General features: G+C 40.5%; 1 protein-coding gene across 13 annotated transcripts in view; it reads left to right on the top strand.

The window, feature by feature from the left end:
• ESRRG (estrogen related receptor gamma) overlaps nucleotides 1–21824 on the top strand; it is a 485944-nt gene that overhangs the window by 209051 nt on the left and 255069 nt on the right. For 2 of the 13 annotated variants that reach the window (XM_081186039.1, XM_081186034.1), the window contains exon 4: nucleotides 1760–1788. The exons of the other annotated variants lie outside the window; for them this stretch is intronic. The gene's annotated coding sequence lies outside the window, so the exon portion shown is untranslated. The remainder of the gene's footprint in view (nucleotides 1–1759; nucleotides 1789–21824) is intronic. 13 annotated transcript variants of the gene reach the window in all.

The following is a 21824-nucleotide window of genomic DNA, read 5'->3' on the forward strand; positions in this document are numbered from 1 at the left end:
CATAGACCAAGAGAGACTCTAGTATGAACTGCGGTAGCAAGAAACTTCCCCTTAGCCCAAGATTTGATGTCTTTATGTTTTCTTGAAAAAGTATTACTACTTTGTGCAAAGCGCTTTACATTTGTCACAGCAATCTTTGAGATGGGGAACAGATTAAAGTTTCTGCTTTGCCTTTTAACGGCAAAATATTAGATATCACTTCAGATCTGTATCCCAAACTCTTCAGCCTTACGACATTCCCTCCGTTTTAAGTTTGTCTTTTGGAAAGGGCTGCAACCTGCAAGTGGTTTTCCCCTTCCGTATCTGTTGCTATGTAGATGGAGCTGGGAACTTGCATGCCCTGTGCAAGAGCTTCACCCTCTAAAACAAAGATGGGGAACCTGCAGCCCTCCAGATGCTGTTGGATTAACTTTCCAATCAGCACCAGCAAACGTGGCCAGTGGTCAGCGGATTATGTAAATTGTAGTCCAACAACTTCTGGAGAACTACACGTTCTCCATTCCTGCTCTAAAATGTTTTCAGCAACTGCTGAGGCCTCACCCAATGACAAAGAATGATTTGATCGTTGCCACTACCTGTTTGTGAGTTGTAAAGTCCACACACACTATTCCAGACAGTTTCTAACATTTCTTTGGGGTTTTTTGTTACCAGTAGATTCCAGGATAACCAACAAGTTTCCTAAACCTTCACTGAATTTATGTGAGCTGAGCAGGCCATTAGTTCCCTGGTACTGAATGCACTTCTAGTTGACTGCAGCGACCACTAAACACTGATAGATTTTAATTCATTTTGAGAATTAGACAGTGCAGTATGTATCTTTTGAAAATTGAATGAGGAAGACTAGTATGAGGGCCTCTCTGTCATTTCTCATTTCAGGTCCATAGCAACTGTATTTTTTATGCCACACTTAAATATCACTTTCTTTGCTGTGTTTACATCCACACTGGCATTTGCTGTGTTAGCATTATTAGCATATGCATCTGAGTTTTCTCAGCCATTCTTCAGTAGGTCACTATCCCTTCTCTAAAAAATACATCGAAAATCACATGTATCTGAAAAGATATGCATGATCTTAAAGATCTAATACCAAATACATTTCCCTTCCAATTTATTTGCAAAAAAAGGTGAATGTAAAATTTTAAACATCTCACATTGCATAGGCTTCCCAATAATTTGGGAAAATAAGGAAGTGTAATATCTCCTTTCCAAAAAAATAAAATAAAATAAGTCTTTTAAAATTTTGTATGAATAAATACATTTCTTTTAACACTTTTGTTGTTTTAAAAAGCTATTTTTTATCTGAGGTGTGAGAAGATGTGCTAACCTTGTCATCGTGAGTGCAGCAGAGCAGAAATGATAACTGTATATACATTTTTATTTTATTTTTTTACAAAAATCGAGTGCGATTGTGTGTGAGAGGAGAGAGAAGGGTAAGGGGGAGGGATGGAGAGAGGAAGAGAGACAACTTATTTAAATCCTGAATACAGTCAGACCTCATATGCATTGTTAAAAAAAAGCCCTAAAGAATTGCATATGGATTAGGGGGATGAATATTCTATTATTTCAGGCTGTTCTGCTGATCTTCTTATTGTGACTTTGCGCTTCAGAAATCTGCCAGGAATTTGGCTTTGCCGTACTAGGCAGTAATTTTAAATGTGTATCAAGCACTTGATAGTGTATGATTTGCGTGCTGTTGCATTCCCATTTCCTAAATTTTCCACCAATTTATTACTTTTTTCATACTGTTTTAATATTTCAGGATGATGAATATATACAGCATCATTAAAGGTAAATAAAAAATGCATGAAATTAAAAAATGGAATATTAGATGTTTCTTTTCTGTAATCCCTAGGTCCAATAGAAATGAAATGTCTCTGTTCTGTCAAGTAATCCCTAAACATGATTATGGACGTTGTAGTTTCCACATAGCCCACGTAATATTTGTATCATATAAGCCTATTTATGTAAGGTTTGAGTAAAAATTGTTATTAGAAGACCCATAAACCTATTTTACAATTCAGAAAGATATGCTTGCCTCTTAATCTCTCAACTTTTATTATTTTCCTGGAGCTGACAGCAATGTGTCTTTAATTAATTTTTCAGAACGTTGTTACATCATCTTTTGGGTACTTTCAGGATGATTTAGTTATCTAGTTTGAAATGTCTTTTTTAAGATGCAGGATTTAAGCCAAGCAGCTCACCCAGTTGTGTTGTTTCTCCTTAAATCTAAGCTGGTGGGACACACAGCTTTTTATGGGTATTTCCCTATCCCTTGCCCCCCTCCCTTTAAAGCCATTTTTAAACTCAAATGTGGTATGGGAGAAACACAAATTTTCTACCACTCCCAATTTTAGGATAAAATATCAAGGGAATCGACAAAGGCTCTTGTAGCACCTTTAAAGAAGAACATATTTATTATGTGACATAAGTTTTTGTGGCATATAATCTGCTGTATCATATGCTTCTAGTTCAAAAAAGCTTGTGCCATAAATAATTTGTTACTCTCTGAGATTCTACAAGAGCTTTGTTGTTGTTTTGCTGCAACAAACGAACACGGTTACCAATCTGGGGATGGGATCTAGATTTTGATATTGCAAGCCTGTATTACCCTTTTGATATTGATTAATTGGAAAACAGGACAGAGACATTTGAAACATGCTTTTGATATGGGGAGGTGGTTGAGTGAACCTATTTATTTATTCCAACAATTTACATACCGCTTAACACCATAGTCTCTAAGGTTACAATAAAATGACTAAAGACACACTAAAGATAAAATCAATTAAAATTAACGGTAAAATCAGGGGGGAAATACTGAAAATGCTTGCTTAAGTAAAAAAGATATCACTAAATGCTGGATGTTCAACTGGGCCCATCTTATTTCAGCTGGGAGGGATTCCCACAGAACTGGACTCAAAATTCTGGAAGCACAGCTTCTGGTGGAGATGAGCTTCTGAGCCATAGAGGAGCGCTGTCATTGATTCCTGTTATAGATGGGAAAGCTATATATGAGAAACACTGTCAGTAACTCTCTCAATGGTTTCTGGGCAAATCAAAGGTTGCTTCCACACTTGCTGATTTTGCTGGAATTTCTATCCTTGGCGCACTCCATTTTTAAAGATCCAGACATTGTGATTATCAGCCCATTGCATTTCACTGTTTTCTGTGTTGCCCTCCCTCCCCCCGTCCACCTTGTTGGTGTTGATTTTTCTTCTTGTAATTATATGTGGTTGTAGCACCAGCCTTTCTAGTGTGGATAGTCAAAGTGCTGTTAAGACTTTTAAGGGTTCCTTTGCCTTTAAATAATTAAGCACTCCTGTTAGAAGATTCAGCCTCCTTTATTGGTGTGGGTGGTGAATAACTAATGAATAGCCTATATGTGCTTTTTGGATAGCCAATTAATTGCCCCAATGTCAGTTTCTATTCCCATGGGTATTGATATGGGTGTGTATGTGTGGTGTGGCTTTAATTAGCAACTTGATTTCTTCTTATTTTTTATTTTTTGCTAATTTGCTACTAAAAAATGAAAAGATAAATGAGAGCAATTAATGATTAAAGCCTCCCCACCCCCACCTCACACCTGTGGGAATGAAAACTGACTCTGGGACAATTAAGAGAACTAATTCATTACCAGTTGCTGTGGTATGTGTGTTCATCATTAAGCAATGAAACATGCACCTAAAAGGAGAAGAATTTCTAGGAACCTTTCCTTTGGTCCTCCAGACGTTGCTGGATTCCAGATCCCATGACATCCAGCCAGCATGGCCAGTGATCAAGGATGATGGGAGTTGTCATCCAACAACATCTGAAGGGCCAAAGCTTACCCACTCCTGATGTAAGCATTTATAGTATGTCAGCTATGGGGAAGGGCATTGCTGGATAATACTGTATAGTTAGTGTAGTTTGTTGCTTTCCTGAATGATTCAAACACTTAAGGGCTATAGTTAGGAAGTAGTGAACTGCTGTTATTAAGTTGATGTCCCATAACCATAAAAACAGATCCATTGAAAGGTGCTAACCCCATCTTAAATATCCGTGTACGCATATTTAGGCCATTTCTTTAACAGCAGATATCATGCTATATGGTGGAGTTAGAGAAAAGTGGACAGAGAAACATTTTTCTCCCTCTCTCATTAAGCTATAGAATTTGCTTCTATGAGAGGCAGTGATGGTTTTAAAAGAGAATTAGACAAATTTATGGAGACTATCAGAGGTTATCAGAAGCAGTAGGAATTCTTATGATTACCAGTTTCTGGAGGGAAGAGCGCTGTTGCACTCAGGTCCTGCTTGTGTGCTTCTCATAGGCATCTGGTTGGCCACTGTGAGAGAAGGATATTGGCCAATGACCTGATCCAGCAGGCTCTTTTTATGTTGTTGCGGAGTTCCGTTTGGGGAGCTGCTGTCTGAATGTGAAAGTCATAAATTGGCGTCGGGTTGCCCCAAAGAGTGAGAGGGCTCGGTGCACGCTGTGCGCATGATGGCTCATCATCTGGAGGAGGCTGAGTGCTCTGAAGGAGCCGGCCACTGAAGTTGTGACACACAACGCGTTGTGTGTGTGATGTCACACATGCGCGATGTGTGCCAGGGGCCCAGCCCTCTTCCAGGAAATATTGAGAGAGTTGAAAACACCTTGGCCCCCTAGAGTTGGTGCACCTGGCTCTGGATGTGTAAAGGTAAAGGGACCCCTGACCATTAGGTCCAGTCGTGGACGACTCTGGGGTTGCGGCGCTCATCTCGCTTTATTGGCCGAGGGAGCCGGCGTACAGCCTCCGGGTCATGTGGCCAGCATGACTAAGCCGTTTCTGGCGAACCAGAGCAGCGCACAGAAACACCGTTTACCTTCCCGCCGGAGCGGTACCTATTTATCTACTTGCACTTTGACGTGCTTTCGAACTGCTAGGTTGGCAGGAGCAGGGACTGAGCAACGGGAGCTCACCCCGTCGCGGGGATTCGAACCTCCAACCTTCTGATCGGCAAGTCCTAGGCTCTGTGGTTTAACCCACAGCGCCACCCGCGGCCCTTCTGGATGTGTAGCATATACATATTTCTGGATCCATTTCACTGTTTTGTTTGATAATCAGTGGCATTCAGTTGAAATGTTGTTTACTTATTCACTAAAAGAATAGTCTGCTTTTTAGTTTGAGAGACCAAAACGTTTATTCTAATGCTAACCCAAAGAGTATCTAAAGCTATGTGAAGAGCAATTTTCATTGAAGCAAGCAAACTGAAGTGTATCATGTGTACTTAATTTGTGCTAATTGATACTCTGATACAGATATGCTAGAGAAACGCTTTTTTAAACACCAAAAAATGCTACAAATAAGATTTGCACATCGGATCACAGACTGGATAAGAATGAATACTGGGTGTACGCCGCATAAAAATCAGTGGCATTTTAGGCTGTGTCATCAAAGACTTGGGAACTTATAGTACCACACTAAATTATTGGAAGTTAAAATCAATAAAACATTAGGACAAAGCTTCCTAATTAGAAGATTGATTCAGCATTTTTTCAAGCTGGTGACAAAAGTTGCTGAAACTTTAGTTCAGGGCAAGCATCATTGCATTCTTTTTTGTATGATGAAAACAATGGCTATCATAAGTCATGTTATCAGTGTAATCTGTAAAGTGCTTTACATTCTTTTTCTTCTTTCCCCCTCATAACAATACTGTGGAACAGACAAGTCATACCTGCATTGATGAATGAGTTTTGATGCTATGAGGCAGAGCATGGAATCCTAAGTGGATGTGGGTGGCCTGAGGCTGAAACCTTCTTGAAGTCCAGTGCTCTGTCCTTTGTGTCAGAAAGGGACGTGCAAATCTCTCGATATCAGTTTCTCATTTTTCCAGTCCTAAGTTCAGATCTTCACATTTCCACATCCATCTGGGATTTCTTTTATGAAAAATTATCAGCATTTTTGTGCGAATTTCTCCTAATATACACATTATTTTATGCAATTTTGCCCTATATACACATTTTTGCAAAGCAATTTTAACTAATATATGTATTTTTATGCACACTCTGAAACAAGAAAGTAATTTGTCCCTGTTTCATTTCCAGGAATTTCAAATTAATATTTATGGATATTATGTGAGTGAGAGCAGTGCCCCATATGCCCGATACATCAGTTGTGTGGCTGGTCTGGCAAAAGAGTACGGTATTTTTCCCAGCTGTCAAGGATTTGAAGCGGATGTGTTCTCTTTTGGTGGAGATTTACTTGATATTCTTTAGGTGGTACGTAAGACTGCTATACCTGTAGAGCCCTTTTATGAAGCTTTGGCAGTTTGTTGTAGGGGGTTGAAGCATTGCTGACGCGGACCCATAAAACATGCTATAACTAAAGTTGCTCTGCTCTAAATAGCTTAAGAATACAAAGCCCACCAATGCCACAACAGTTATACATGGCCTCCTGTCCCTTCTTACTAATCAGGGCACTGAAACCTATGGTAGCATGCCATAGGATGTTTCTTGACATGAAAGGGATCTGGTAGGGAACATGAGTGAAGAAGAAAACAAATACCTATGCTGATTGACTGAAACAAATGTTAGGATATCAGATTGCACCACAGTAGTCATTCCTTAATTCACCCAATCAAATCTGGCTATTTTGCTGAATTACACCAACTGAGCCAAATATTTGCTCTGTCACTAGCATCGAGACAAATAACAGTAATTCAGAAATAAATGAATTTTGTTGCACTGTTAAGGTCTGTGAAATGACTAAAGGAAGAAACAATATTTCACAGGGAAAGCATGTGGGAAAGAGAAAATGGTGTGATAATATGTTTTCAATTCTCAAAAGGGTCCTATAATGAAAACAAGAGAGTATTTTTTTAATGCCATTTGGAAAAGCCAAGTTCAGGAAGCTCTGAACACAGATCCATGAGCATCCAAGAAAGAGAGCCATTAGTTCCTCGTGGCTAAGGGGGCTTGTTGCCCGTGGTTCTCAACTGGAGCAAACCACTTTTAAAATGGAGAGGACTTTTGTAAGCAGTTTGTGATGTGGAGCATGGGCCCATAGTATAAGAGAAAAAACATTACCTTTTTACCATTCCTGTAGTAATTTCTCATGTACTAATTACTTGGCCATTTAATTGTGTTTTATTCTTACAACAACCCCACGCTTGTAATAGACCCTCATGAGCTGAAGGGGGGTTTGAACCGAGTACCTTTCATAGACGTAGACTGCTCTACTCTTGTCTAATATCTCTCCCCCACCCACAATCACAGCAATAATATAATAGGAGTTGGCACTATATTTTGCAGAAATCCCACTCTCAGTCTTTCTGTAATGATTACTCAGTGGCTTGATGCTTGAGTTTATGAACATCAAGAGGCGTAACCACTCACAGCTGAGGCCAGGAGCCACTCTTCCAGGAACATAAGATCAATACTTGTTATCGAGTCTATGTTTATAGGGTGTGTTAAATGACCACAATTCTTGATGCTCATCCATGAATGGCATGTTTAAAACCTCACAATGCACTGGCAAGGGGGGAGGGAAAATGCAGTGGTAAGAATATTTTAAATGTTCAGTTTTTAATGGCTTATTTTCAGTCATCAGTATAGTTATTGTTAGAATTCCTGCTCCGTGATTGCAGTCATGGGATTGTTGTCTATCACATGACGGTGTATGTTTTGACTCCACAGAGTGGGAAGTGACAGGATGTTTGTGTTACTGTGTTCTGTCAAGTGGGACTACTGTCCTTTGTTCTTTCTCTTTGCTGTCCGATGCTAGAGAGAGAGGGAGCCATGTTGCAGTGCTCCATGTGTGTTTATATGTAAATAAAGTAGATTAGCCAAAATGCTGACTTGCTGAAGTCAGTTACGCAAACTGCAAACACTTTGTGGATCCATAAGTGTGTGGGTGTCTGTTGGCATCGGTCGCTGTGATGTTCAGGCTTAAGAAAGCTTTTGAAGCTCCCGAACGATAGACCAGGAGGGAGAGAACATGCCAGTCAGGCATGTGTCTCTGCCAGGGTCCTACTCGAGTGTAGGACGAGCTCCTGACAGTTATGGTATCTCAGGAAAATCAAGTATATTAATGGCAAAGTTGTTTTGTTTTCCTCTATAAAATTCTTCCACACAATCGCTGCTGTTGGAATTGTACATTGTTGGCAGGGTGAACCCAGGAAAGGGCACACACAGAAGCTGTCTAGATGGGTAGCTGAATTTTACTCCAAGACTGGTAGTAGCAGGCTAATCTTTGAGGCTTCAGGCCAGGGCTTGTGGTCAACTCTGCAGCTCTGTCCTTTCAACATCTCACCACTTCTCTGACCTCTACAAGCCTCACTCTGCCTAATGGGTAGGACCAACCCTGATTGTAGGTATTGTAGATGGTTGAAATCTTGTGTCACTTGGGTGCAATCTACATTGAACTAAACATGACTTACTTCTGAGTAATGCATAGAATTGTGCTGCAATTCGCTCCTCCGATGCTATGCTGGCCACTCATTTTTTAAGCTGCATTTGCAATAACCCAAGGAACTAGCTTTTTACCCATGTCCTAATAATAGAAAAGAATCATAGTTGGTTTACGCCACAGTGAACTCCCAGACTTGCCCCTGTTCTCTGGTTCTAATTATAAAGATTTGGATATACCCCCTCCCTGACACACAGACACATTACAATTTAAGAACGAAATGGAGAGCGGAAAGAGAAAAGGTTATTTCAAAATAATGATATTTTTCTTCTTAAATGAGCTAATTCTTTAGAGTACTTAAGAACATAGCACACTTAAATTCCCACAGTAATTAAGATGGAAGAATTAGATATGAAGATTACGCAATAGCTGCTCCTCATGATACTTTCATTGCTTTCAGTTTTATGGTAAGTAATATCATTGTTGCAAAGTTTCCAAATTGCTTTTAACACAAATCCACAGAAATGAAATCTTCTCCTAGTTATGAAAATGAAGTAATGTCTTGAGACACTAGTATATTACTTCAGATTTATAGTGATAATGAGCCAAAATCTACTTTCCGTTACATTGCTGTAAATAGTGAGTGGCTTAATTGAAATTGAACTGTGATGAAAGTCTGGCAGACTTGGAGGTGCAAGGTCCGGATTTAAAGTGCCATAGGGCAAAAGGGACTGATGCACAATGCAGCAGTCTGCGTCCCCACGGAGTTGGCACATTGAGAGGAATCAAGGTAGTGAAGTGACCAAAACAGACTTAGATGGGTCAATACACAACTTTGTTAATCAGTAATTCCTTTTCAGAGGTTTTACTGATTTTACCTGTGTTTTATTTATACTTATTTCATTTACACTTATGCAACTTGATGAGTAAATCACTTGAACTACTCTTAAATTAGCTGAAAATATATTAAATATATTACAGTGGTACCTCGGGTTAAGTACTTAATTCGTTCTGGAGGTCCATTCTTAACCTGAAACTGTTCTTAACCTGAGGTACCACTTTAGCTAATGGGGTCTCCTGCTGCCGCCGCACCGCCAGAGCACGATTTCTGTTCTCATCCTGAAGCAAAGTTCTTAACCTGAAGCACTATTTTAGGGTTAGCGGAGTCTGTAACCTGAAGCATATGTAACCTGAAGTGTATGTAACCCGAGGTACCACTGTACATGGAAGTTATTTTTATTAACTCTACTGCTTCCTTACATTTTAAGGCCCTCCACTGCTGCAGGGAGTCTGGTCAAGGCCCTTGGCTGCTGTGGGGAAGTGTGGCACACCCTCCTCCACCATGGGGAGGCACGCCGAAGCCCTCTGCCGCTGCAGATATGTATTGTGATATGTATCATGATATTTAGCTAGTGATATATCGCGAAGTTGAAAACCAGATATCGTCCAGCCCAACTCATTAGCACTTTCAGTTTTACATTTCCAAAATCTAAATGTTTCCCATCCATACTAGTGAGTGCTTGATGGGATGTATTTATCCCGTTCCTAAATTAGTACTTGTCAACCTGAGATCAGTTGTAGGCACGTGCATGGGTACTTGTTTACCTGTGCACACAGACTTGGTTTTTTTTAATCTAATACAAGTTTTTCCTTAAACCATATTTGCACAAAAGAGCAATCAACAACGTGTGCATCATGCCTAGCCTGGAAATCAGGTTCATTGTGGACATGCCTACAGTTATTTGTTTACCTGTGCACATGCATCTTTAAAAACATTATTTTAAAAAAAGTTTTATGATATATCATATTTGCACAAAATAGCAGTAAAAATAATAATAAATGTTTATATTACTTCAAACCAGGCTGGGATTTGGAACTATAAGTCAACTGAAAAGTAACAGTAGATTGGGCTGTCTCTTCATTTCCTTAATCCAATCCTATGAGGGAATTTTCCTCAATTGTTGCCTTTTTTGCCACCTATTTATTTCTTTCACTGTAAAGGAGTTATGGTGGGTTCTGAACTCCCCTTAGCCAACTGTTTTGTCTGCCGTTCATGGTCTTGAAGTACAGACATATGGGAAGTAGTTCCATCATCACAAAGACTTACACTCCTTCCCCCAAACTTTCACCAATTCTTCCCCAGACGGCAGAACACTCCTATATCAGTTAAATCATCCTAAGAAATTAAATGGGCAATGGCTCATTTTCACTAGAGTTCTTTTTTGACATGAAGGAGGTGTTGCTCTTAATAAAAAAAAGAGAGCAAAAAATCCTATGTTCTCCTTCTAGGTGGCTATATTTTGGATTGCAGCTACACCTGGAGAGGCTTAAAATACTTTCCTGCTTAATAACAAACAAATAAGTAAGCAGCACATCTGTTTTGATGGTTCCCAAATAATATGATATTTAAATGAAATGCTGTTTTGCTGCAGCACGACTCTTTGAATTTTGAACATTTTTATTCCATATCTCACAATAATATGAGAAATGTTATTTACATCTTTGTCATTTTTTCTTTTACTGCCATTTTAGAAGACTCGTTTTTGAACGTATTCAAATTCATTTTTGCCACCATCAAATTTAGAATAGAAGTCCTCCTTTCAGCTTATCTTTGTTAAACACCTGCAAAAATCAATGGCATTTCGTTTGCTTAAAAAGGCTGTCTTCCTTTTAGGAATACCATAAACGTTGCAGAGTTTATTATATGTTATTGTTTTTGTTAGTGTTGATGGCCACTGACTAGATGAGCTATACAGGTAGGTTACGCTTTCTTACTTGTACATTAAAATGCAAATCATCAGCTAATATTTTTTTTAAAAGTTTTACTGGTCCTGGTTCATTTTAAAGTGTTTTATAATTAAACATTAGGAATTAATCATTTTCTACAACACAGATGGACAACCTGTGGCCCACATGCAGCCCCCAACCTCATTTCACGTGATGCCTTCTGAAGCAGCCCTTTTCTTCTATTCCATCCGAGTTCCTTCCTCGCTGTTCATTTTTCCTTATTTCTCCTGGCGTTCACAAGTGTTTTCTCACTCTTTCTATGTAGTTTCAGAATAATTGGAAGAGACAGTGATATTAAAAAATGATTAAAAGAAACTTTTTCCAGTTGTATGGTTTAGGGAAAAGAAGGTTTCTCCTAGTTCTTTGGTAGACTTCTATTATATGTGTAGCATAATAATGTCAAAATGGAATTACAGGTAAATCATATCTTATGTGCATTTAGGGTGGCGCTGTGGTCTAAACCACAGAGCCTAGGGCTTGCTGATCAACAGGTTGGCGGTTCGAATCCCCATGACAGGGTGAGCTCCCGTTGCTCGGTCCCTGCTCCTGCCAACCTAGCAGTTCGAAAGCGTGTCAAACTGCAAGTAGATAAATAGGTACCGCTCCGGTGGGAAGGTAAACGGCATTTCCGTGCGCTGCTCTAGTTCGCCAGAAGCGGCTTAGTCATGCTGGCCACATGACCCAGAAGCTGTCTGCGGACAAACGCTGGCTCCCTCGGCCTATAGAGCGAGATGAGCGCCACAACCCCAGAGTCGTCCGCGACTGGACCTAATGGTCAGGGGTACCTTTACCTTTACCTTTTTATGTGCATTTAACTTCCATGATTTTGACTGTTCATTGTGGATTGGCGGCCAGTTGAAATTGAACAAATTAAATACAGAGAAGTGGAAAGGTTCTTTTGAACAGGTTTTTTTCCCCTCTTGCAAGATGCTCACACAGCCTGGTAAGCAAGGCAGAGAGCTTAAAAGCCTTGATTCACCATGGTTGAAAGACGTACGCCATCTGGGCAACCCAAGATCTGCCTATTCCAGACTCACACATTCCATACATACACTTCTAGTCTGGATCCAACCAATACATTTTGATAGATCATAATGCCTAGCTTTTATATAATATTTCAGTGTTCATGACACTTCACCTTACATTAGAAATCCTTGTAACACATCTTTTAATATTATTGTTCTCCTATTACAAATGGGAGACATGAGAGACAGGGTCTTAGTTGAAGAGAGTCAAACTGGGTCCTTTACAATTCAAAGGTTATATTCTAAGTCATTACGGAAAAGTCTTAGGAGCAGATAGGGGTGTGAGAAGTTAATACGCAAATAATTAAAATGATATATTGACATTTTTGTGGGATGAACATATTTCTGAAGAAGTCTCCTGAACATCTAGAAAAGGAAGAAATAATCTGATGAAGTTGCAGTAAACCTCTGCTGCTGCTACGACTACTCTGATAAGATTAAAATAAAAAATTTTTTTCCTTCCAGTAGCACCTTAAAGACCAACTAAGTTAGTTCTTGGTATGAGCTTTCGTGTGCATGCACACTTCTTCAGATACTATGGCAGACCAACACGGCTACCTATCTACTCTGATAAGATTGTAAGAGTTGCCAATATCAGCATTCAGTCTTTTAGTGTGTCACAGTGCTTTCATGTGAACTGAACTGAACTGTCTCTTTACACTCCCTCCCTCCCTCCCTCCCACCCACCCACCGTCTCTCCTGTTCTCATTCCCTGCACTCATCACATTGAAGTTAGGTAAAAGAAAAAAGATTTGAGGATCGCCCAATTTGTTCTGACATAAAGAGATGTTTAGCTCTGTGAAAGGTGGTGGAGGCAGTGTGCCTGACTGACATTTCAACAGAGTGTCTGCTGGGATTGCTCACTTCTTGTCCCATCATATTCCCTCTGTGTCCTGCGTGAGTGCTCTTGTCTAATCTTCACAGTGAGAACACCAACACTCCCTTGGGCTTTGGTGCTCAACACCTTGTTAGACAGGGCTTACCGTACCATAGCTCTGGGTTTAGCACTTGTTTTTGCTTTAACATTTCAAGTTTGCTTAAAAGCCCAAATAAAGGATTTTTCTTGGCGTTCTCTGCAAACAAGGCTGTTTATCGCTTTGTTCTTTTTCTCGCAATAGATGGCTTGGGGATAGCATCAAATAATACCAAGAAAGAAAGAAAGAAAGAAAGAAAGAAAGAAAGAAAGAAAGAAAGAAAGAAAGAAAGAAAGAAGTAGAGAGATGCAAGATGAGAACAAATATTTGTTTTGGGTTTGATCAGAACATCATTAATTTGATTAGCTGGGCTAGGATAGTTAAAACACAAGTGTGTATTTTCATTATATACTTATTTGTATATTTAATTATTCCATTCCTGGTCCCTGCGTGCATCAACAGAGAATGCATAAGTGCACCTCGCCCTGTTTTGCCCTGGTTCTGTCTTCTTCCAGGTCCAAATGGACCTGCAAGTTCATGATCCCGTGTCAGTTGGATATACCTACAATGGTCGCTGCCTGTATGCCATGTCCTCTTACAACCCATTAAGTTAGCAGGTGAAGATACAAAGTATTAAAAAGCTAAAGGCTCCAGTCCAATGCACACCTCACCTCAGACTTCAGATGGTGACCCATATAATTTTGAGCTCTTTTGCCGGGGGGCGGGGAACCCTCCACTTGGAATAATTCTAAGCTAGCATTTTCTAGCATTTGATGTGTAGGGACTGTAAACTGTCCTGTGACCTTTGGATGATCTTTATTTATATAAATATAAATAAAAGTAAACAACGGGAAACCTCTGGATAATTGGGCCGACCAGTCCCCTCTGTTTGGCCTGTGGTGCCATTTAGAGCCAGCCGGCCATGACCTCTTGCCAATCACCTGATGTGATGTGAAAAAACGATCCCATTAAGTATCCTATGTAATATGACACCAGGCATGGGGCACTTAAAGGGATCTTTTATATCTGACCTAAACTCCATAGCGCTAAGATTGGAGTTAAATTTTCTTTGAGAATTAGCAGAGTGATCTCTTATCTCTTTCTTTAGATTGAAGATAAGCTCTCTGACTACTCCTTGACAGTAAAAGGCAGTGTTTCTCCACAACCCCTCACTCCTGAGCTGGGATGGGGATAGGTGCAATTGCTGCCTTTTACTTTTAAGGGGCAAACAGGGGCTTTACCTTTCAATGCGGTGCTGTGGAGCTTTGTGCCAAGAAAGATCTCTCCGTCTGTTTGGAGAGCTTCTGTAAAGAAAATGCGTGCTTTATAGAGAAGATCTTTAAAGAGCATGCAGAGAAATTCATCTAGCCCTGGAGTGGAAAGTGTTAGAAGTGCTTGTTGTGTGTATGTCTGCCACGGGTGGCACCGAAGGGCGGGGGGCAAGGGGGCCAAGCACTCCCCAGATACAGAGCTCACCCTCACTTGCCCCCCATTTCTGAACTCCTGACAGTGACATGCTCTGTTACTTTTTTTTCTTGTTTGCTTAGAAATATACTTTGCCCATGTGTGGCATGTGAGAGCAGATGTGTGAGTGGATGACTGCATGCACGCATGCGTGCGTGGGGAGAAGAGAAAGGGAGAGAATTCATGGTGCATGTATGTTTGTGAGAATGGGGTGGCAGGGAAATAGAAGTACAGACATTTTTTAAATTTGGGGGCAGCTTTAAAGTTTTTTGTTTTGTTTTGCTGTACTAACTTTTGGCCTAGCCATCATTAGAATGTGGGTACCAATCTAGCCCTTGGACTGAAATAGATTCCCATCAGCTCCAGCAAGCATGACTAATCATTAGGGATAATGAGAATTGTGGCCCTCCAGATTTTGCTGGATTACAAGTTCCCCATCTCTGATGTAGGCCATTTTAATGGCTTTCTGAATTGCTAGCATAGCTGCCAGTGAATGATAGAAAAGAGTCACTTCTTTTTTTTAAAAAAAAAAAAGTTTTTGAATGCAGTATGAACCCAAACCAGTACATATTTTTCAAACATTCAGGCAAAGTACGTAGCTAGTGTCATGGACTGGTTGGACATCAGAGGTGCCAACTTGAATAAAATATTGTAGGAGCCCAGGTAAGCCCCGCCCCATCGATCACATGACCCAGTGCACCCCCCCTTTGAATGGCAGTGTCCATCAACTTTATGGGGGCCTAGCCCCCTCAAATATTTTATTGTGGGGGCCAAAGCCCCCACAACACTTAGGAGTTGGCTCCTAGGTTGGACACAGAGGAATGGCGGGAAGAACCAGCTGGGAAACCACATTGGAAAGAAGGTTCAGAGTCTGGGGAATGGTAGTGGGAAAATGAGAAGTGGTCAGAGGGCGAAGAGGTAGAAGACTGGGAAGAGGTGATGGAAACTTAAGAGGTAACTGGGCTTAGTGAGCTGGGAGAGTCTGTGGCTGAGAGAAGTCCAGAATCAGAGGCAGAAGCCAAAGCAGGCAAGTGGGAGGAGAGAGGCCAAGAGGCAGAGATAAGTCAGGCTGGTGAAGAATCATGGGTGTCTCCTCTTTGTACCATGACAAGCTCTCCTCCAGCCTGTTTCCCAGAACCAGACGAGGGCTCAAATGGGCAGAGCAGCAAGAGGCTGCATGCAGGTGAAGTCTGATTGCTTGGGGGGGGGGAACCCCAGAGAGGAGGAAACTTGGATAGCTGGGGGGGGGGGAGGCTTTCAGCCTTGTCAACTGATGCATGGGGTAAGACCTGCCAGGGATGATTTGCTGTGCTCATTAGGCCTGATACTTAGCCAAGACTATGAAAATGGTGTTTTTGCTTAAAAAGTGTTAACGCCAACTTTGAACAGTGTGATTTACTTGCTGTGTGACAGCCAATGTCACAAGTCAAGGGGCACTACCTCAAGCCCAGAAGAATGCATGCCCCTTTCATCATGGTTCTGGCCTGATGCCTTCTTTTGCACAGGGAATGCTTCCCATCATGTCCTTTCCTGCTATGGAGAAAAATAATTCAGATGGCCCTGCCTGGCACAACTAATCCAGAAATGTGTTGTACCAGTTACACAGTACATGGATGTTCGTGTTTCTTTTGACTTCTTACATTCCTTTGCATATTCACATTTTGAATACTCAATTGATAGCAATTTGCATATCTCTGGAGACTGAGCTATTTGTGACTTGCCTAGTAAGCAATTACTAATACTGAAAACATTTCTGTAAAAACCCTCTCTATAGGAATCAACAGCTAAAGCAATATACAACTTGTGTTGTATTTTGTAATAAAAACAAAAATAAGTAAAAAGCTATTGATAAGTGGTAGTATTAGAAAGCTATAACAAGCTTATTGCCTCCAAGGAACTCTGTTCTCACATTTAGCATTCTCTGGAAATTGAAAATCAATGGGAATACTGCATTTTCTGTAATTGTTAGATCTATATGGAGGAACATTTCATATTCGAAGGCTTTCCATAAAGGATGTCAGGCTAGTTGTGGTGGCAAAAGATAGACCCAGGGACACGAACATACTTAAGTGCATGCTTAATTTTGCCGACAATAATAATCTCACTGAATACAAGCATCTCTCATCATAGCCACAAGAAGAGATATAACATAAAAATCATAACACAAATATTTATACAGTAAGTTTTGTATTAAGTCAGCTTTGCTTAAGGTTATTACTTAGCTGAATGTAATTTTCTCAAATTTGAGGTAACATTGATTATCTGTAATATATAATATATGCTATGATTTGTTTAATTTAATGTCCATATGTTAAACAGTTTTTCATGGAATATAAAAATTGACATTTCAGAGAGTGTAATGGCATAATGAAATGTAAACTGAAAACAGGAATGAGTTAATTAGACTAATGATCCCTTGACTCCTTTATTATCTGGCTCTTTAGAAATTGGGATTAACTTTGTTTTCTCTGCTGAATAAAGACAGGAAGGATGATATTGATTCTAGTAAATGACAGCAGCAGAAGAAATTAGTGTTTTCATGTTAGTTTTAGGTTTCAAAATTCACAATAAAAATGTAAGGTATTTCCAGATGACAAGGGGGGAAATATTCTCTAGCACTATACTATCAGTAGCCCAAATCTAGTAGGTATCTTCATCTCAATTCATGGAAAGGAGTGTTGCTGTGTGGTGCATGGGGTAACTTTCATGTAGAAAATATCTGCTGCTACTTCTTTTTAAAAGAGGGCTCCTGTATGGGAAAAGAAGAATCAAACTGTGTCCAGTTCTGGGCACCACAATTCAAGAAGGACACTGACAAACTGGAACGTGTCCAGAGGAGGGCAACCAAAATGGTCAAAGGCCTGGAAACGATACCTTATGAGGAATGGCTAAGGGAGCTGGGCATGTTTAGCCTGGAGAAGAGGAGGTTAAGGGGTGATATGATAGCCATGTTCAAATATATAAAAGGATGTCACATAGAGGAGGGAGAAAGGTTGTTTTCTGCTGCTCCAGAGAAGCGGACCCGGAGCAATGGATCCAAACTACAAGAAAGAAGATTCCACCTAAACATTAGGAAGAACTTCCTGACAGTAAGAGCTGTTCGACAGTGGAATTTGCTGCCAAGGAGTGTCGTGGAGTCTCCTACTTTGGAGGTCTTTAAGCAGAGGCTTGACAACCATATGTCAGGAGTGCTCTGATGGTGTTTCCTGCTTGGCAGGGGGTTGGACTCGATGGCCCTTGTGGTCTCTTCCAACTCTATGATTCTATGATTCTATGATTCTATGGCTCTTTAAAAAATCTCCCCCAAAATAGATTTTTACAAAAACAATGGACATTGCTGCAGGATGTTAGGGACTGGCTGGTCACTAAGGAGTGGTGGCTGGATACTGATGAGTATCCAGTGGGCACTGGGAGAAGAAGGGTTGGGAACTAACTTGGAAGAAGGGATCAGTGATTTAGGTGAGCATGTAACAGCCAGGAGACGAAAGTCAGGGACAGGAGAAGCTTCAGGATTGAAGAGTGAAGAACAAGTGCAGGAAGAAGGAGAGATAGGTCAGGCTGGTGTAGAGTCAAGGGTTTCCACACCTCCTCCTCCTGCCCCCACCCAGTGGTGGAGCTTCATGCTTTGGCACTGGGGCTGGCGCACAGCCTGGGGGCAGGGCACGCTGCCTGTAGGGGCGTGGCACCCAACGCAGGCACGGGGCAGCCACGATGGCACCCCACCGGAATTGCGCTGCTGGGGGCGGTGCACTCCCCCCGCACTCCTCTTCCTCCGCCAGTGCCCCCACCTCTCCTGCTTCTCTGTCTCCCTCCTGTTCCATCACAGTACATAGGAACATATGAAGCTGCCTTATTCTGAGTCAGACTATTGGTCCATCTAGGTATTGTCTACCTTGTCTGGAAGTAGTCCAGGACTTCAGAGAAGGGACATTTCAAGTCCTACCAAAGATTGAATCTGAGACCTTCTGCATGCAAAGCAGTTGCTCTGCCACTGAGCCACAGTGCACAGTGCAAGAAGATCAAAAGCTTCAGCTTCTGTTTAGTTAACTGCAGTTTAGTATTGCTTCTGAACTCTAAATTGTGGCGAATTTTTACCTGCTAAACCAAACTAGCAACATGGTCCACAGTTTGCATGTGGCTTGTTTTATTAACCATAGCTATCACTGTCCATACTTTTTCTGAGTTTGCACATAATGCCAGGTTGTGTTCAGATAAAAGTGGACATGAACCAGGTGGGGTGATCCCCTCACTGCCCCAGTGACAACACTATGCCTATCTTACCTGTACTGCACCAGCAGCAGTGGCGGTGCCAAAAAAGTGCTGGCAGCAGTAGCGTTTTCTGGCAAATCTTGCTGAAGTGTTACAAGCTCTCATTTACTCTGTGAGATCTTGCCAGAACCCACTGCTGCTGCTGGAGGAGACAGTGGGTGGGCAGTAAGGCAAAGCCGGTGCCTCTTCTTGGGCTTTTGCCACTCGATGTGGCTGCTTCCCCCCCCCCCCCAGCCTCATCAGTGGGCCAGGTCCAGAGTCAAGGTCTGTATTCCTAACACTAAGTGAATAAGAACTTCATATTTGTCATGAAAAGTCTTTAGTTTTGTATGGATCTACTCATTTTGTTGTTCAGACATAGTGGAACCCAGCATATGCTATAGAAATTGTTTTGTTTTCGATTTCTACTTTAACATTTTATGACTTATTTTGTTCTTATTAAAAGGGATATGTTATGCAAAAGTCTATCTTATGTACAGTACAATCCTATGTATGTTTTATTGGAATTCAGTCCCATTGTGTTCAGTTTCTTTTAAATTAAATTTTTAAAGAAGAGAGACTTGACCACAGACTGATTTTTGTTCAGTCCTTCCCACACTAACTTTCAAAATTCCCTTTAAAAGCAGCTGTGGGGGAGATATCCAAATTGCTTGAGGACCCTGCTACTGGGGAAGTTTATTCTCTGGTTATTAAGGGGAATTCAGATGTCTTCCCTCAAGGCCAGGATTTTTGTTACAAGGAAAATGATATCTTATGACAGCACATGATGATTCAAATTTAGGGAGGAGCTTCAGTCTTTCAGCTTGAAATTTCATTTACTTCCTCTTATTGTCACAACATCAAAGCATGGACCAGTTTTTTCCATAAGAAATTTACATAATAGGTTATTCTTCCAAAATAGATGAATTTAGGACTAAGAGTGTTGCCTTTTGTTCTTCCATAACAGTGGTTAAAATAGTAGCCGTTGAGCAATTTAGAGCTTGCAGGGTGGCCCACACAGTACATTTAGAGACTTTCTACTTTGGGAGAAAAAGAGTATGATATTGGTTTAATGTTGTGATTCATTAGGTGAGTCTCAATGACTCTTGGGAATGAGACTTGCGTTGTGCTTAATTTTCCCCTGTGTCTGTTATTATATGCAGCCTGAGTGTTGCATGAAACAGAGTTTGAATGTTATTGTAGTCCTACATTAAGTCTGACCTTGCAGCTCAGTATTAATCTGAAGTAGCGGAATTAAAATTTTCCATTCTTTTGCATTGTCATGCCTCACATTGATAAGCACAAAGAAATGTAAATAAAAAAGACCTATTTCACAACCCTAGCTACAACCTTTTTGTTTTATGACAAAAGCCAGTTAATTAGCATATGAGCAGTAAGCAGCCTTCCCAAACTCCTGCTAATTATGTATTCTGTTGACCGTGACTCCAGTCATAAGGTAATTGGCTTGCAGCAACATGACATTTCAAATCATCTCTTGAAATTACATCAAAAAGCCAGCCTGTTTTGTTTTGATAGGGGAACAATCAATTTGATAAGTGGTAACACAGCTCATTGTTTCACATTAATTAGACTAATTGCAGCATGTTAGCCTCTGAAATAGACAGAACTTGGAGAAGACAAAGGCTGCGGCCTTTAGCATGCAGTGCATGTGACGGTTCTACTTGCTTGCACAAAGTATAGTCAGAAAACAGAGTTCTTAGCCTTGTGGGAGGGAGACTGGGTGTTAACAGTGGCTTGATGTGTTATTTTTAATTCTCCAGCATTCAGCAATATGATACAGAAGCAAAATATACAGAGGGAAGAAGAGGTGTGTGGTGCAGGGATAGTGTTGACAGTGCCAGTTCCGAGTGATCTTGAGAAGTACCTGTACATTTTCCAGACTCTTAAAAGACTGATATAACCCATTACTGACAGCCTCGTCTTTAGGAACTTTACAGGTTACATTAGGCTAGATATAGAACTGCTTTCAGTTACACCCCTTCTCTTGACATTCATTCCTATTAATATTATTATATCAGTTTCAATTGCTTCCATGTCATTTTAGAGCATTTGTGTGCTTTATATTACATTTCTATCACGAGGGGCACAGTCCACCGAGAACGTTTGTGAAAATCCAATTGAAATGTGCAAGAACACAAATTCTAAAATTTGCTTGGTTTGTGTGCTGGAGAACATCCCAGCAGATTATGTAAATCTGGCGGGGTAATGGAAGGGAAACATAGTGGAGGATAGTTCCAGGACTTTTTCTTCTTCAGAGCAGCCATGCTGAAGTTATCTGCCAGACTATTTGGAGGTAGGGCACCCCACTTTATTATATATATTTTTTAAAAAAATATTTATTGAATTTTCACAAATTATAAGATCAAACACAATACAAACAAACACACACAAAAACAAACAAGTATAATTTCAAAACCTTATTCTCTTAAAACTTACTTCACCGACCTCCTCATACCTCCCCTTTCTGCATTCCAATTTCAAATATTTCGTTCAGCAAATCCTCACCCTTAATTTAATCTAATTGTAATCCTTTCTTTTCCTTTAACCTAATCTTTACAGCTGTAGTATGCTTGCTTCTATAGCCGCAACATTTTAACACTCATTAATTTTACCATGTCTCTTAAGATAGATCTTAAATTTCTTCCAATCTTCTTCCGCCGTCTCTTTTCCCTGGTCTCGGATTCTGCCAGTCATTTCTGCCAATCCCATATAGTCTATCACCTTCATCTGCCATTCTTCCAGGGTGGGTAGATCTTGTGTCTTCCAATACTTTGCGATGAGTATTCTTGCTGCTGTTGTAGCATACATAAAGAATGTCCTGTCTTTCTTTGGCACCAATTGGCCGACAATGCCCAGGAGAAAGGCCTCTGGTTTCTTAAGGAAGGTATATTTAAATACCTTTTTCATTTCATTATATATCATTTCCCAGAAAGCCTTAATCTTTGGGCACGTCCACCAAAGGTGAAAAAAGTACCTTCAGTTTCTTTACATTTCCAACATTT

This window comes from Podarcis bocagei, assembly GCF_964188305.1.
Source record: "Podarcis bocagei genome assembly, chromosome: 3".
Classification (NCBI taxonomy): domain Eukaryota; kingdom Metazoa; phylum Chordata; class Lepidosauria; order Squamata; family Lacertidae; genus Podarcis; species Podarcis bocagei.